The sequence below is a fragment of the Ciconia boyciana genome, chromosome 5, assembly GCF_034638445.1.
Source record: "Ciconia boyciana chromosome 5, ASM3463844v1, whole genome shotgun sequence".
In the NCBI taxonomy this organism is placed as follows: domain Eukaryota; kingdom Metazoa; phylum Chordata; class Aves; order Ciconiiformes; family Ciconiidae; genus Ciconia; species Ciconia boyciana.
This window is the reverse complement of record NC_132938.1, coordinates 56,353,407-56,366,772: the sequence shown is the minus strand read 5'-3', so window position 1 is coordinate 56,366,772 and position 13,366 is coordinate 56,353,407. Positions and strand designations below refer to the sequence as shown.

Here is a 13,366-nt window from a genome sequence, read left to right as displayed (position 1 = left end):
GTCCTGACAGTTTTCTTGGAAATCTGCAAATACGATACTTATGTTACCCAGTTGTGTCATCTGGATCAGCATTTTGATTTTCTGATGGGGAATTAGAAAAGGTAACACCTGTAAAGCAGTACAATTCCTATAGATTATAAAATACTGTCTGTAATGCAGAAATAGATCAGCTACGAAGTGATAATTTTAAAAAAATTATACCTTTAATTTATGGATATGTTAATATTACATAGTAATTTATTCTGCTATTTTGCTGCTTTTCTTGTTGTTGTTTGGCTTTTCTTTTTCCTTGTTAGTCTTCTATGCATAGAAAGGCTATTCAGCTGTGTGCCCAAGAGCCGGGACGCTGGTGCCCGCCGTGGGTGGGATTGCCTGGTCTGTGCTACGGGGATGATCCCAATTGCCCCCAAGGCTGTGCTATGGGGATGATCCCAAGGCTTGGGTGCATTTGTAAATGTTAAGACTAGACCAAAAAAGGAGGCATGGCAGTGTGATTGTTGTGTTTACTGAAGGAAAACTGGTATTCTCGTTCTTCCAAGGTGTTTAGGCTGCAGTAGGTAAGGAGTGAGGCCGTTCTGTTAGCATGACTTTTCTTCATGGAGATCCCTCTACTTCTACCACCCAGACCTTTGGTACTCTCAGGTCCCGTCCGCAATCACTGGGGGCTTCAAATTTTGACATATTGGGTAGCAGCAAACTTGCCTAAACCACCTCCTTTTGTGTGAGTCTCATGAAACCCAGAGAAAGGCTTTTGTAGCAACCAGGTAGTCAACTGACGCCCGTCCGACAGGCACAGTGGGATGACTGCACACAAATGGAAAAGTGCTGATCAAAGCCATTCAGGGATGTGTAGCGTCATTCCCGGCCTGGGCGTGGGAGGATTGGGCATTACAGTGGGTGAATAGTTGTGCTCTGGGAGTGATGTGTCATGAGCGTGGCTGTCATCTGGACTCTGTGGTCAAAAGGTTTTACGTACAATATGCCATTATGAAGCCACTTCGCGTCGGCATCAAAGACGGAGGCCGCTGGTGGTTTGATTCCCCTTCTCTGTCTGGTAGGAGAAGTGTTCTGCAGGACATGCCCCATCCTGAATAATTCCATGAGCCCATCTCTCGTGTCTATGTGTCTCAAACCACAGATAACAGGGCTGAAGAAGGAGGCGCAGTAGAAAAACATCAAAAAGACCCATGGTGTGTCTCAGTTGGGCTCACCGGGTGGCTCTGATCTCTAACTTTCTAATCAAGAGCAGTTCATTGCCAGATAAATAGGTCCCAGGGTGGTGTGTGGGTGACTCTGGATTCCAGAGCCTGGCTAGAAGAACTGGTGAGGCTCAGGCACTGGGATCGCTTTTAACTCTTGGGATGGGAAAAGCTAGCTGTGGAAAGGGAGGCACCAGAGCAAAGTATCAGGGTTATCCTGTGCAGGGTGCTTAGTGGGGAAAGCTTGGGAGGACAGGCCTGGCACCCTCCGAGGGAAGAGGCAATGCCTGGGAAACAGCAAGACTCTACTAAGCAACATAGCTTTTGATCCCCACAAATACATAAAATAAGGGATATGTAAAAGCAAACACCCAAGAAACACTGGAAATGTTGATGTCTGTCTTCTCTGTTGTATTTCAAGGGGTGGCAGATAACACAGTCTGTTGAGGACCAGAGGATCCGAAGCGTGTCGGTGAAGACCTGGAAGCTCCTGTGGACTTCTAATGAGCAACGCTGAGTCTGGCAAAGCTACGAGATTACTAAATCTCAAGGCGTCTGTCCCCTCAGATAACATCGTAAAAAGTAAGTACAGTTGGTGGCCATTTAACACAGATCTGATCACAAAATTCTTGCATGAGAAAATCCTTTGGGTTCTTAAAGTGGTTTCCAAGCATACATGCTGAAGATGGGCATGTTTGCCCAACATACCAGCCGGGAACCTGAAATGGAAACAGAAATTTCAGTGGTCTTCTCCACACGGATAAACCCCAGTGTTGTTTTGTGTGACTGGAGGGATTTGGAGCATTGCTGTCACTTTTTACTGTTTTGCTAGAGAAAGGAAGGAAAATCAAGCCTGTACATATTGAAGAAGCCAGCCATCGGAGGATCCTGAGGACAGACCTGTTCGGCTGTCACTGCTGGCAAACAAAGCATCCCACTGAATTGTAAAGGCTTGTGGAGGGAATAAGAAAATAAAATGAGTTCAGTGACTAGTATTACTGGGTCTGTCTTAGCTGTGTCAGGAGGGAAGTCAGGCTAGTGCTGGGACCTGCCTCAGCTCCTCTAGAAGACTGACATCCCCAACGGGAGAGACAACAGGTCATTGACTTGCTAGTCTAAGCTTTAAACCTAGATATCATTCTCTTGTGTGGTGCCAGAGAAGAAAATAAGGGGTAGAAGAAAATAAGGGGTAGAAGAAGTGGAGGAGCAGGTCTCCCACTGGAGGAGATCCTACAGGGCCCTTTACTTTGCTAGAAGAGCTTAACGATAGCTGTTAGTAACCGTGAAAGGTTTAAATTTAATTCCAGACCCACGTACATTGTCACCACTCAAATTAGAACAGCTATCCCACAGGGACGTGAGAAATCACAGGTTTTTAAAATACATGGTAATTAAAACTATTAGGAAAATTAAACATTTTTATAAGCTCGGTTTCCCAGTTCTCCAGTGGGATTGTGGTGTTGGTAATTTAAGATTGGGGGGAAAAAAAAGAAGACGCACGTCTTTTGGAAAGTCAATTTGGGGCTGAAGTGAAAGAATCCATCCTGTGTTATGAAAATTGTCAGCAGCTGCAGCTGAAGGAAGCAGAAACAGCTCTATCCCACTTGTCATACAACTGTCCATATGGAAACACTTCTTTGGGAAGAAGTAATTGAGAGCCTTAATACAAAAATCATTTCAGATTTGCCTCTGAATCAAAAGGTCTTTCTCCTTCGAGATTAAAATTTTACATTAAATATTAACAAAAGAATGAAAGCAATTTCTGCTGAGTGTTTACAGTATGCCTGCGAAGCCATCGGGACAGCGTTTGCAAGGATTTGCAGTTGCGGGAGGGTGTGTGTACAGGGCAGGGGACTCCCGGCCTCCTGGGAGGCAATCGGGTCCTTGCAGGGCTGAGACCTCAGCCACAAAGTCAGCCTGGCTCAAATAATTTGAAAACGAAAGATCGGTTTCCAGAGCAAAGAACGAAAGAAAACTGGTTTGCCTCTTTGGAGGTTTGCAATTAAAACAAAGCATTTTGGGGTTGAGCTCTTTGCGCTGCTGAAAACCTCTGTGCGCTTATTGTCTTGCACAGGGTCAATGCAGAGTTATGCCTGTGTCAGGATTCAACCTCCTTTCCTCCTCCTCCTACTGCTTTGACGAATGGGCAAATGTAAATAATTTAAGACTATAAATTGTCCAAGTCAGTGACTGCCTTTTAAGATAAAGAGTCTTTAAGTGCACTAATGTAATCCATACAGTAGTTTGAAGTTCTGGATAACAGATGCCAGGTATGATCTTATTTCAGGGTGTTTCTGGCCAGAGTAGCCTGGCTACTGGAAAAAGTTAAAAAAGCGTATTTCCACCTCTGCCTAGTTTTAGGGATAGCTGGATCTAGATTCGGTCCGTCTTCCTCTCTAGGTGCTCTTTGCCTATAAAATGCTCCCTGTGCGAGCGTGTTCCTCTGGCTCGTGGGTGCGGGAACGCTGCCCTGGGTGGTCCCACCACTGCCCTGCCTACCCCCTCTCCCCTTAAACCTGTGCGTAGGCAGGGGGGACGATGCACTCGAAAAACCGACGCTAAGGGCAAAAAATCCGAGTGCGCCGTCTGCCTAACGCCTGGAGCAGAGCCAGGCTTTTGGGTATTTAGAGCAAGGGGTACAAGCAAGTGTTTATTTATTGATTGAGAAACAACGCAGTGTTTCTCTGACTCACTATCGGTTTCCAAATCTGATTTAAATAAACTCTTCCAGTGCATAAATCCAGACAAAATGTCATTCACCATATGTTTATTACTAAAACTTGGCGCTTACTTGCATCAAAGTAGTTTTCACACGCAGGCTGTTTGTTACAAAACCTCAGCGAAGCAGGTATAATTAGCATTAGCGCTTGAGGGGGAAAACTGGGGCTGAGAACAGAGAAAATAATTTCCTCGCTGCTGCAGAGGGAGTCGGCGCAGGGATTTGTATTAGAAACAGCCTTCCCTAGCTTCCCATTTTCTTCATGCAGATGACTAGATTTGCATCTTTTATTGATTTTTATAACAATTGGACAAATAGTACCTTGCTCATTTCTTAAAGAAAGTCCTTAAAACGCTTGTAAGACTAGCTTAGAAATAGCCAACACAATAGTCTTCCTACCTGAATGGCGATAACTACCTTGCAAGGAAGATATATGATGAGTTGCCATATGCCATTTTGCATACAATTAACTTTTATCAACCAGAACACGAAACGCTTTCTGAATGCATCATTTATATGAGCTTTATAAATGATCCACTCTTGTACTGCTGGCATAAGTTGCTCTGATGAAGCCACTCAAAGAGCGTCAAAGGGATAAGCAACTAGCACAAGACGGTTTTGTACAAAACTTCTCCAGCCATTTACATATCACCACTAGGATTATTATCAAGTGCAAGAGATTTTGGACTTTCAAACGAAGTTTGAGAGCTTTAAGGAGCCAAAAGTAACAGATCTTTTTCCTTTTTTTCACTTTAGTGTTTATACGAGCAAATCAAATTACAGGCTCATTTTGATATTTTGTTGGCTGCAAAACAGACCTATCAAAAGATTAAACTCATGTGCAGGTATCCCCTTTTGTTTAAATTCCTAATAAATATGAACTTGAAATTTTGTCTGAAAGTGGCAAAAGTAAAAATGAAAAAAACCGTGAGTTCTTTCTCCTAACACATGGAATTTGATTTTTCTTTCCTCTTGGAAAACTGCCTTATGCATGCTAATGGGTCTTTCTAGCAAATCCAAAGATTGATTCTCTCAAAAGAGCATAATTACGCATGCAAGGTCTTTGTCTTTATATTTCATTAAATACTACTTTTTAATTTACTTTCTCCTATTGTAAAATCCTTCAAGTCCTTCTCTAGTAGGAGGGTGAGAGAGCGAGCCTGGGTAAATGATCAATGGAAACATACTTCCTGAGAACGGCACTGCCCCTCCTCTGGGAAGCTTCGTTTGTTCTGGGTGTTTCATCTGCCGTCGCTGTTTTCACGGCTCACAAGTCCATGTTACCCTGGTCTCCCAGCTCAGCTGGTCTTGTCAACCTTTCTCTCCAAATCCCCAACTCCCGAGCACCGTATCGCTTGCTCTACAAGTCTTTTCCCTCCCCAAACACCCACAACCTTCTCTGACACGAGAACTTCTCTGCCATCCTCCCTGTTGCATTTCCAAAGCGTTTCCTAAATTAAAGATCTGCATTTCTGGATGTCTGGAGGCAGACACCAAGTGGCCTAATTTCAAGGAGGCTCCAGCATTCTTAACTTCCAGGTGAATTTCACAGGCCTTGCCTGCCACTCCACACAGCTGACTCCAGACCCCTTCGTGCTGGGAACCCCAGATCCCCATTCATCTCTCTGCTAGCCCATAGGGACGTTGGCTTCTTCCTTGACCTCTCACAATCTCAAATCTCCTTCCTTCACCCAGCCCCACCAGCCCACGTGAACTGGAGCCCCACCAGCCAGTTCATGTGATGGCCCCATCAAAGTGACACAGGACTCGGTGAGGAGCTCCTCAGTACCTCCTATTGTCACCTTCCCCATCCCCAACTGAAAAATGCAACGCTTGACTACCAGGGATCTCTGCACCCTGTGGCAATGAGAAAGCAAAGTTTCTGGATGCACCGAATACAGTGTATAGGAAAATGTTTAATTTCTAGGGACTTCAGTGGGATGGAAGGGAAATCAGTTAAAGGTGGCTCTGTAAAAACAGAAACAGGAGCGGGAGCGACAGAAGGGTGAAAGGAAATGTTGGCCTCCCAGTGACTACTTTTAATTTTACAAAGAAATTACATGTTTTATGTAATCCACAAAAGTAATTGGTTTTGAGGGAGCACGGTGACACAAAACAAAATAGCATAATCCTCCACCTATTGTACGTCCTGTCTAGAGGCACTCGAACAAGATGTAAAATAAGCCAATGTCACCTGCAGCAGGTGTTCAGGGAATTAGAGCTCCTGGTCTTTGGTTTCAAAACGTGTACCTGTGCGATGCGATGCCTACCTTGTGATATACTTCATGTCTTTAAATGTTACCATCGCGTATTGGCTGCTCCCATTGAATCTAGTGAGATGGCTCTTCAGGTAATACTCAGACAGAGGAAAGGTATGGCAGCCCAGGGTTCACTGGTAGAGACTGGGAGTGCAGAAGGGTGATGCAACTGGTGTGAAACATATTGTGACGTGCACAACGTCACGCAGTCAGGCATTTTCCTGGCTCTTAGTACAGCATCAGAGACAAATTAAACCCATTTTTCTAGTCCCCAAATTGTGCTGGAAGCTGGAAGGTTATGGGTAAACATTAGGAATATTACACACGCTGCTACTGTAATTTGGTGATAGAGCGTACTATTTCAAAAATCCTTCTGGTACTAACTCTTTCACAAAAGCATTTTTAGTGTATCCAAAGAGCTACTCGTACCTTCAAAGAGAGCACGTTATCAGTTTTATTTTCATCAGAATGCAAAAAAGAAGAAATAAAAGCTGGATAAATGATATTTTCATAAGGTTTGTTTCCCCATCATTTTGCATATGCCCTCTGGGGAATGTCCTGCAGCCTAGAAATAAACATCCTCGAAGGGCTAAAACCAAGCAGCGTGTAAGGCTTACATGGCAAATGGATCTGGTGCTTTTAGGCTTAGCCCATCGCTATGGCTGGTTTCCACACAGCACTTTCTGGGCTCGGTTATCCTTGCTTTGTGCTGCTCCTACAATCACATGGGGAAGACCCCAGACTTGTCCTGTGAAGTGCACACTGTTTGCCCCAAATATTTCACCAGATGGGGAAAACGGGTGCTGCCAGTGGCATCCTGCAGAGAGCGGGTTATGTCTGGGCTGTGTAGCCGGGCTCTCCTGGGCGGCACAGCAGTGGCCAGGCAGCTGGTGCCTCTCTGTTCCTGCTCCAGATACACTTCTGCAGTGGCAGCTGAGGTTATTCATCATCCCCATTCCCTTCTTTCCACCCTCTTGACTGCTGCTTTGTTTTGGAGGGTTTTTTTTCCCCTTTGAGGTATTGAAAGTGGCAAAGCTTTCACTGGCACATTAGTGCTGCTTCAGGTGAGCGGTTAGCAGCAGGTAAAAAGAACTAAGTGCATGGGGAGGCACCTGGGACATGGGTTGTGCTGTCAGCATGGAGGCAGGTAATGGAAAACCGGAGGGAAAAGACCATTAACCACCTTCCTCTGCGTCGGGCCCTGAGGGGGGAAAGGGTGGCTCCGCTTTCGCCTGCGCAGCCGCCTCCTGCCATGCTGCGTCGGCGTCTTCAGCAGGGGCAGCCTGTGGAGGCTCCAGCTCGGGGGTGGGTTTTGCAGGGCTTAGGTTTATACCCTCCTACCCGCAGCTCTAGCGCAGTGCTAGACCGAGCCGCCGGCAATCGTCACCGTCCCCGCGTGGAGGTGTGAGGTGCTGCGTCAGCCAGCCGCCGGGACCTGAAATCTTGAGTGTCCATCCCTGTACAAAGGCAAACCTCCGCTGGCTGGTGCTTCCCATGTGTAGCCATCACGCGAGGGCAACTGGGAGAGAGCACGGGGTGTGTCAGGGCACACGGGCTGTTTGTGCCAGCATAAGGCACAAACAGGATTTCAAAGCCAGCAGAGAAAAGAAGGTCGGAGAAGACCGACCCCCAGTGTGCTTTACCAGATTTTAGGGCTGGTCTGCAACTGTCAAGCCTCAAGAAAACATATCTATCAGACTCAGCTTTTGGGGTGACGGAGGGGACAGCACACCACACATGCCTTGAAAACGCCCCTGCTGAAAGCTTGCTCTGCATTAGGCGAAGCAGTAACTGTACAGCTGAATAACCTTAACAAATGAGAAGAACAGCCTGAGGCAGGGCAGGCTGGCAACCTGTCGGTGTGAAAAGCCTCCTCTAAGCCGGCTTGCTCTGCCCCCAAATACCACTTTGGGATGAAGCGGTCGGGTGCGAGCCTCAGAGATGCTGCCAGGGCACGCCGTGCGCTGGCCGCTGATCTCAGTATTGGCTCTAACTTCTCTAGGAAGAAGAAAATAGCATTACCTGCAGCGATGTTCAGCTACGGGAGATGCATATGTATGTTTTCATACACGGGTATCTTATGGAGAGAGAAAGAGAGAAAGCTGGAGAGGCTGGGGAAGGGGGAAAAGAGGGAATTTAGAAAATGCACAAACCCTTAAATTTTAACAGAGGTATCAGTTTAAATATTGCATTTTTTGAATCACTTCAGAAATAACAGCTCAGGAATGAACCAGAGAATAAAAGCCCAATCCAGAAAACAATTAGTTCCCCACATAAGCGCACTGGGACTATTACAGGAGATGGGCTGATTTCAGGATGGCACTCTATGGAAATTAGAGTTTTATTCAGTCTAAGGGGAGGGGTCGAAAGACGTGGAAAATGTTTTTTACAAGTGTGTCTTGTGATAAGAATTGAGAGTTTGGGAGCAAGGCAATTGATTTTCTTGAGAAATTGGCCACTATTTTGGTAGGTGCAAGCTGAAAAATTGGTGAGAGGGAGCCGGATTCAGCCAGCGCGGATGAGGCTGCAGCGTCTGATCGTGGGGTGGCTTGCTTCTCCTGGCTGCTGCCAGCATGGCGGAGCCATGGGTTGTCCTCACTCAGGCTTTGGTCAGGTACTTTCATCTCTTGGGAGTGCTGTTTCGGTTATTCATCAGGATGGGGGGGGGGGAGGAGGAGTTAAGTAAATCCTGACACCTTAGGACAACATTTTCCCCAAGCAATAAAGTTGTTTAGAAAGGAAAATGAAATAAGACCAGGTTACAGATGATGCACTGAAATGCAAATCTCTGGTGACTCTATCAAACATGCAGGGATGAAATCACAATTTTGCATCACCAGGGTCAAAGAAAAGAAAGTTGAAAACAAAACAGAAACTAGGTCAGGCAGGAGCAGGGTAAAGGCCTTGAAAATAAGACCTAACAACAGCCCTGTAGTAAGCATGAATGAATGGAGATGACGGTAAACTGAATGGGATTAATTAGAAATGTAACTTTGCATACAATTAGGTTATTTGTTTGAAATGCTGGATACACGCATTTCAGCTTATTTCAGTTGCCATACCAACCCAATACAAGCATCACATAATCTTTTATCGCATTATTTTGGCTATGATTACATTATTTTACAACTTTGGTTGCTAGGAGAGCACAGTACCTTTCTGCGCTCTTCAAACAATTCTCACTTTGCAGAGACATCAGTTTCTTGTTGCTGGCCTCTGAGATAGCTTATGGAATCATTAGCAAGGCAAGAAACCGAATTATACATGTAGGATTGAGTTGCACTGCAAAAACTCCGTGAGAGGACGGCTGGGATTTTCTGCTGCTGCGGGGCTGGCAGGGGTGGCTCTTGTCGGAGAAGAGCCGGGAAGCGAGGAGGCAGCAGTCTGGGGAGCAGCCTAGGAGGGAGCTTTATTTGAGAGGTAGCTTAAGCTGAGGAGCTTCTTGTGCTCTTATTTTGATAAGTTCATATTATAGAGTACAAGTTGCATTTCATCCTCTCCGATTCCTTTGCTGGAAAGGCTAATAAATGTGGAGTTTTAACTCTAAAGTTGTTTCTAACGTAACAGCATAAGCTGATTCCCAGTCAGCGAACCGCACTCATGGCCACAGAACAATCCCCAAAGTAAAGACAGCAGGTAAGCTGGGGGGCAGCTGCCTGCCCTCTGCTTTGCAGCACCAGGGCACTGCAGAAAAGGAGTGGTTGCTACTTAGGCTGTAACGACAGGCGTTCTTGGGGCGCAACACCCAGCAGAAAACAGTGGCAGGCAAGGCTAAATGTGATGGCTCATGTGTTGGAGATGGGTGTGCATCACATTGAGGAGGCGTTGCTCTGGCAGGTGGCCTTACAGATGCATTTGGGCCCCAAGGCCATGGCTTGCAATGACAATTCTGGACAGGGGGAATACAGGAGAGAACGGGATCTCCTGCAAACGCTGACTGCTGAAGAAGGCAGTGCCGGGAGAGACAGGGCAAGGCTGGAGGGAGGTGTTCCTCAGCCTGGAAAAAGGACCAGCAACACTTCCCTACCTCTGATATCTCTGGTGGCTTTAATGCTTTGCAGCTTCTGGAAGAAAAGGCATTACAGGTCTGTGGGTGGATTGTGGTTACAACAGGTAATACGGAGGTCTGAAATGAAGAGGAAGACGAGAAGAACACTGAAACATTCTTAAAGTGTGTTTAAAAGCCAGGAGCTGTTAGTAGGAGCAGGGCTTTGCTTTTCTTTTTGCTTTCAGATTTATTTATGATTACAGGGGCTCTCTGGGAAGATTTTGTTCTTAAACCACACCCGGTAGCGTGAAATGGAAGAAAATTGGTTTGGGTTTTTCCCATCAGTCTTCTTCCCTCCTGTGCCTTAAATTGAGATTGCAATTAAAACAAAAGCCCAGTTGCCCAAGAAACAAAACAGAAACTCGCGGGGCGACCTAAATATCAGCCTCATCTTGTTTTCCTTTCGTCCTCTCCTTTGAGAGTTACAGGGACTGGACGATATGGGCAGCAGTGCCAAGCCGGGAATTTGAATAACAGCATGCATGTCTGACAATGAAAACATGGAAGCGGGGCGTTTCCCGCTCCTTGTGACGGCTGTGCATCTCCTCGGAGGCGTGGAGGGACAGAGATTATGGGCATGGACCTGCAGGAAGAGGGATTTGATCTCCCAGACATGCTCCGCTTGAAAAAGCTGCGGAAATAACATTTCTCAGCGGTATGGGACCCTCCTCCCTCCACTACGAAATGTCAGGCTTTGGCATCTGTGGAGTACCTCGCTGCTTTTAATGACAGCCTGGCGCTCCAAAGTGTCACCAGTGATCCAGTCCCCAATTAATGGCACGGGTTTGTGGGTTTCTGACACTCTTCTCAAAGCTCCTGTGGGCTGCTGCAGCCTACAAGCCAGGGATCGTTTCTGCTTTGCAAGGCTCAAAGGAGAGGAAGGGAAAAAAGCTGGGAAGGAAGAGCTACGGTTTCATTATTCCATGCTAGCAGGATAACAGAATACATTCCCTTTAATACTAAAATGTGTCATTTGAGAAAAGATCCTGCTGTCTGATCAAGCTCTCCATTAGTTATTTTTGCATGTGCATGCACAAATCCAGCAGCTAAGCCTACAGCACTGCTGTATATTGGAAACCAGAAAATGCTGCAGGGTGTTTCTAAAGAATAGCAATTTGGAGGTTGTGGGTGGCTTGTGGGTGTAATAGAAAAGGCTGCATACCGAGGCATCTGAATTAGCCTTCTCTTTAGGCTGCTTACAGTCTCTATCAAGATTGTTAAGAACCTGATTCTGCCATCCTTATCCTCACCTACTAGCATGTGCTCCTGTGGGCAATTTTATTTACGTGCCACCCGTTGCATCCAGGGCCCTAACGCAGAAGCTGAGCGCCAGTGTGGCTGAACGCAAGTGGAAAAACACTGAGCTTTACCGTACGTACCGATGCTCCCTGTATTTTTAGCAACTGCTGAAAGCTGAGATCAGTTGGTCACCAAACCACAGCGCATGGGTGACACGCCGCCTGTGTCATCCTTCCACGTTGCTCACCATCCCGGAGGCTGCCAAGACCACTGCGGTCAGCATCAACAGAGGGTACAAACCATGCAGTTGCTCTCTGCGCTGCCGACTTGAGCCGTTCCCCTCCCCACCGTGCCAGAGCATCAGCTTGATGCCCTGCCGCCCGCAGGGGCTTCCCCCCGCTCCCACCCGTGCTGGTCAGCCACAGCCACCACCATCTCAGGACCCTCAGTAGCTCTTATCTTCCTGGTTGGTTTGGTTTGGTTTGGTTTGGTTTTGGGGGAGTTTCTTTGCTGGGTTGGGGAGGTTGTTTTGCAAAACTCCCTCCTCTTCCACCTGAGGCTCCTGGTTCTTGGTCAGCTTGGGGGATGCTGCAGGACATCATCTGAGCTCCTTGCACCTCAGGGAGGCAGACCACCTCCAGGCTGCCTGCTCGTGCCCCACGGGCAGCCAGCCCGCCGCACAGGCAGCTGATTCCAGCCTTGCCTAATCTGGTTAATCGGTTACCACGGAAGTAAAAAAAGCCAGTCTTCGTGCTCCCTTGAGCTAAAGTTTCACCTGGCTTTTTAACTGCAGTAACAGCACGCTTCATAGCCTCCGCACTCCCACTATACATCAGCGCTGGAGCGGCACAGAAGCCAGCTCAGCCCGAACCGTTATTTCAAGAGCACGCCTAGCAAGTTTCCCCCGTCATTTATAGCCCTTATTTTGCTAATGGAAAGTTAATCATTGGCTTGAAACTGTGCAAAAATGTTAAGGGAAAGAATCACAAGATCCCAGGATGAACTCTAATGTGTTTCCTAGTACGTCCCTTTCATTTGCTTCTGTAGATCGTGGCTCTAAATACCTCGGGGTGAAATGTGTCTGAGCATTTCAACACCTAGCAAATATTAACTACCCCAGAGCAGGCTTGAACAAGCAGGCTTGGAGGGTGCCTTTGTGCTGCAGCCTGAGAAGTCGGGAACCCGAGGTCTGTGGAAAGAGTCACTTTTAAATTCTGCCCCTTGTTTCTGTAACTTTGTGAAAGACCAGCACTGGAATGGAGAAATGCCACAAAAGCACTCACAACACCCAAGGACCCTCCAGTGCTCAACAAACATTATTTCCTTAAGCTTTTTGATGCCCTTCCAAGGTAATTGTGGCATTGTCACCCCTTCCTGCTTTTAGAAATGGGGAAATCAGGGATTCTCAGAGTAATGCAGAGCCAGCTGACTCGCGATATCCATCAGTTCTCTGCAGATCCTCTAATCGTCACTGAGCACTCCTGACCTGCGGTGCAGAGGAGCCCACCTGCATCCTCTAGCTAAGAAAGGTAAACACGCTGTGAGCTGAGCTGTTTGTAAAAAGAGATTAAAATAAAATAAAATAAAATAAAAAAGAGTCTGTGTTCAATAACACTGAACACTTTTCTTTCTGAAATCTACTTTTCCTGCTCAGAAGTGATATTGCGTTGACTGCCCATTGGAAGCAAACATGATAACGTGAATGGCAACCCCCACGTGAGGAAGCTGAACAGGTAGGTTTACTTATAGGTATGCTCTTTCTTATTTCCTTTAGGTTCTTCCCTAGCATTCATTACTGTCCTTCCCAGGGGAATAGTGGATAGTGGGCTGGATGGACTTCATCAATACGTACTGATTTTAGTGACCTATTTGGTCAAAGGAAATATGAAACTAATCTGCAAAG

At 46.6% G+C, this 13,366-nt stretch overlaps 1 long non-coding RNA gene across 1 annotated transcript; it reads left to right on the top strand.

Moving 5' to 3' along the window:
* The first annotated feature begins 11,511 nt into the window (after positions 1–11,511).
* LOC140652149 (uncharacterized) lies at positions 11,512–13,147 on the top strand. Its single transcript, XR_012042673.1, has 3 exons — positions 11,512–11,595; positions 12,910–12,992; positions 13,118–13,147. It is a non-coding gene; the product is annotated as an uncharacterized lncRNA (long non-coding RNA).
* Positions 13,148–13,366: the final 219 nt, after the last annotated feature.